Source organism: Hipposideros armiger, unplaced genomic scaffold (assembly GCF_001890085.2).
Source record: "Hipposideros armiger isolate ML-2016 unplaced genomic scaffold, ASM189008v1 scaffold_230, whole genome shotgun sequence".
Classification (NCBI taxonomy): Eukaryota; Metazoa; Chordata; class Mammalia; order Chiroptera; family Hipposideridae; genus Hipposideros; species Hipposideros armiger.
In genome coordinates, this window is record NW_017731580.1 from 326,061 (window position 1) to 329,601 (window position 3,541).

Here is a 3,541-nt window from a genome sequence, read left to right on the forward strand (position 1 = left end):
GAATGCTACTTACTTATCAGCAACCTAGTGTTTTTTTCTATATCCTGTACACTACTAAAATTACTCCATGATACTGGAGTCAAGAAGAAGGAGAATATTGCTGAGGTAAGTTCATCACTAGAGAGAAGAGACAAAGAAAATTATCTCTCTTAAATTAGAGGTGAGGCTAGATGGATGGGTGCATTGGATGGGAAGAGATGTCACAGCACCCTTGGCTGAGAGGACAAGAACTTGAATATGTACTCTCTAGCAGTTCTTCCTATGTGGCAGTGGGCCCTAGACAAAGGCTTTCCCGGACCACGTGGCCACTAAGGATTCCGCGCTGTAGCAGGGAGCCTCACACAAAGACATTCCCAGTCTGCATGGTCATTAAGACTTCCGCGTTTAATATTTCCAAATTCCTACCTCACCTCAGAGCCAGTCAGGAACTGGCACAATGGTCACATGTCCTAATAATAAGTCTTAGCTGCCAACCTGGAAACCTCAGGGTATATAGCCCCAAGTCCTCCTCGTGTCTGAGGCTGACAAGCTGACCCTGGGTCAGGAATTAACTGTCTGGGCTCCGCACTCGGTTCAAGCCCTGTTAGATCATAAGGGACACTATTGGCTTACCAACTCCCGGCGTGCCAAGTACCAAGAGCTACTCTGAGAAAACCCACGAGTTCACCTTCAAATAATACAGACCTTAAACCTGGCCACGTTACTGCCTGTAGGGCCTGGGCCCCCAGACCATGACTGCGATGAAGTCATAGACCAAGTGTTCTCCAGTAGGCCGGAACTGACTGACCAACTTCTTATGCACCCGATGTAGAATACTACACTGATGGTAGCAGCTATGTCCAGGGAAATAGATGGTTGACTGGATATGCTATGGTAACTCTACACACCATCACTGAAGCGAAACCCCTCCCACAGGGGACCTCGGCACAAAAGGCAGAGCTCGTCTCCCTGACTCGGGTGCTGCAGCTGGCAGCTGGGGTAAGAGCCAATATTTATACTGATTCCAAGTATGCCTTCACTACCCTCCATGTTCATGGGGCTTTATACAAGGAAAAGGGATTAATCAATTCAGGAGGGAAGAAAATTAAATATGGACAAGAGATTCTAGATCTCCTAGAAGCAGTATGGGCACAAAAAGGGTGGCAGTCAGACACTGCAGGGGCCACAAACAGGGCACCCCATCACAGCCTGGGGCAATCAAAAGGTGGACCAAGAAGCTAAGTTAGCTGCAGCCGAAGAAACCCTCGAACCTCCAACGTTAACAGCCTCCCTCTTTCCCAGCCATTTAGCCGAATGGGATCCCAAATATTCCCACCAAGAAGAGGCCTGGTTGAAGACTGAAGGAAGAAGCCGTCTCCGTAACAGATGGTGGAAATTTTGAAACAGCCGCATTGTCATACCAGGGACCCTAGCCCCAGCTTTTGTCAAGCATTTCCACCAACGGACCCACTTTGTTCGGTATGCCTTAGAAACAACCTTCAATAAGTACTTCTATGTACCCCAACTCTCCAGTAGCTCTCAAATAGTCTGTGAATAGTGCCTTGTTTATGCTCGCAGCAACCCACATCAAGGACCAATCCTACCCGCAGGAGTCCAACATACTGGTGGCACCCCATTTGAAGATCTCACAATACATTTCACTGACATGCCATGCTCCAGGGGTCTTAGGTATCTCTTAGTGTTTGTATGCACCTACTCGGGGTGGGTAGAAGGCTTTCCCATGCAGACAGAAAAAGCATGGGAAGTCGCCCATCTATTGCTACAGGACATAATCCCTCACTTTGGGCTGCCACTCTCAATAGGCTCTCACAGCGGTCCTGCCTTTATAGCCAAAGTAATCCAGCTCCTAGCCAAGCTCCTCTGCATCACTTGGAAGCTACATACCGCCTACCGCCCACAGAGCTCAGGACAAGCAGAATGCATGAATCGGACCCTCAAGTCCCACCTGAAGAAACTGTGTGAGACACACCTGCATTGGGACAAGGCCCCTCCAATAGCGCTCCTGAGGATATGCTCAGCTTCTACCAAGAAGACGGGCCTTTCCCCTTATGAGATCATATATGGAAGGCCACCTCCGCTTATTAGAGGCCTCCGAGGAGACCTTAAAGAAATAGGGGACCTAACCTTAAGACAACAGCTTGAAGCATTAGGCTCTACCCTACAGAATCTCAACCAGTGGGTACAGGAGAGGCTCCCTATTAGCTTAACAACTGAAGTTCATCCCTGTAAGCCTGGGGATTCAGTTTGGCTTCAGGAATGGAACCTCCAGCCCTTAAAAGCCCTGTGGAGGGGCCCCTTTCCTGTCATTTTGTCTACCCCCACGGCAAGTAAGGTTGCAGAGATCACTCCATGGATACAGCACAGCAGATTGAAACCTGCAGCTGCCAGCTGGGACTGCACCTCTGACCCCTCAGAGCCCCTCAAGATCACTCTGCGGAGGAAGACAGTGAGCGGTGTTACCGGCCCTTAGGAGGAGATCCTCAGCCCCGCTTTGGTCACACCAGAAGCTGACCAATCTACGCGCGGCCGAAGCTTGAGGAATTCTTCCTTGCAAGATGCTTATCCCAAGGACTTTAATCCTCACCCTCACCCTTTTCTTCCCAGTCGGGAACGGTATCACTACCTCATGCCCTAAATCATGCTTCTAGTCCTTTCAGCTGGGAACAACATCTCAAGTAGCCTTTGTCTCCTACACATACATGTCGGCCCAATGCTATCAGGGTAGAACTCCTCAGGCCTGTACCTACACAGACAGATCCTACTGGTCCTGCCCCATTCCTCAACATTCAATAGCCGACTACAATTGCCTGGGAGTCAAAAAGGCTAATCAGGTCATCTGTTGGACCCGCCAAACCCACATCGGATACTTGGATGGGGAAGGCGTCCAAGATCAGGCCTGGAAGGAGGCAGTATACAAGGTGGTTAAATGGCTTATCAACCAGACCACCACAAAACCACCCTCCCGTCGGCAGATCCCAGGGCCCCAACTATATGGACAACTCAAGGCTAAATTAGGTAAAACCTTGAGTTTTCCAACTCTGGGGAAAAACCTCTTTATTGACCTCGCTGAACGCATAGCCCAGGAACTTAATGTTATGGGGTTCTGGGTATGTGGAGGAACACTCATGAGTGAAGACTGGCCATGGAAGGGAACTAGTCTATCTGTCCTTGACCTCCTCCAATGGAACTGCACCATAATCAGGCCCTCACAGAAACGGCCCCTAGGGTGGGTTCTCTCCAAAGTAATCGGAGGAGAATGTCTCAGTCGGACAGGCACGCCCTACACCCAATGGGTGGGAGACACTTCATGCAGGAGAGTCCAGAACCTAACTGGCTCATCTCTCAACTGGAGGCCAAAAGCCCCGACCTGGTATTGGAGCCCTATCATCAATTCTACCTCATGTTCCCTCTTAGATACTAGCTCCTCCATTGCCAACTGCACCTTTCCTAATGGCACCAGTAATCCCTTCCACGCACTCCCCGCCCTTAGTACTATATCTGATAACTTAAACTCCACCCTGAGTACCCACTGGGTGGCACC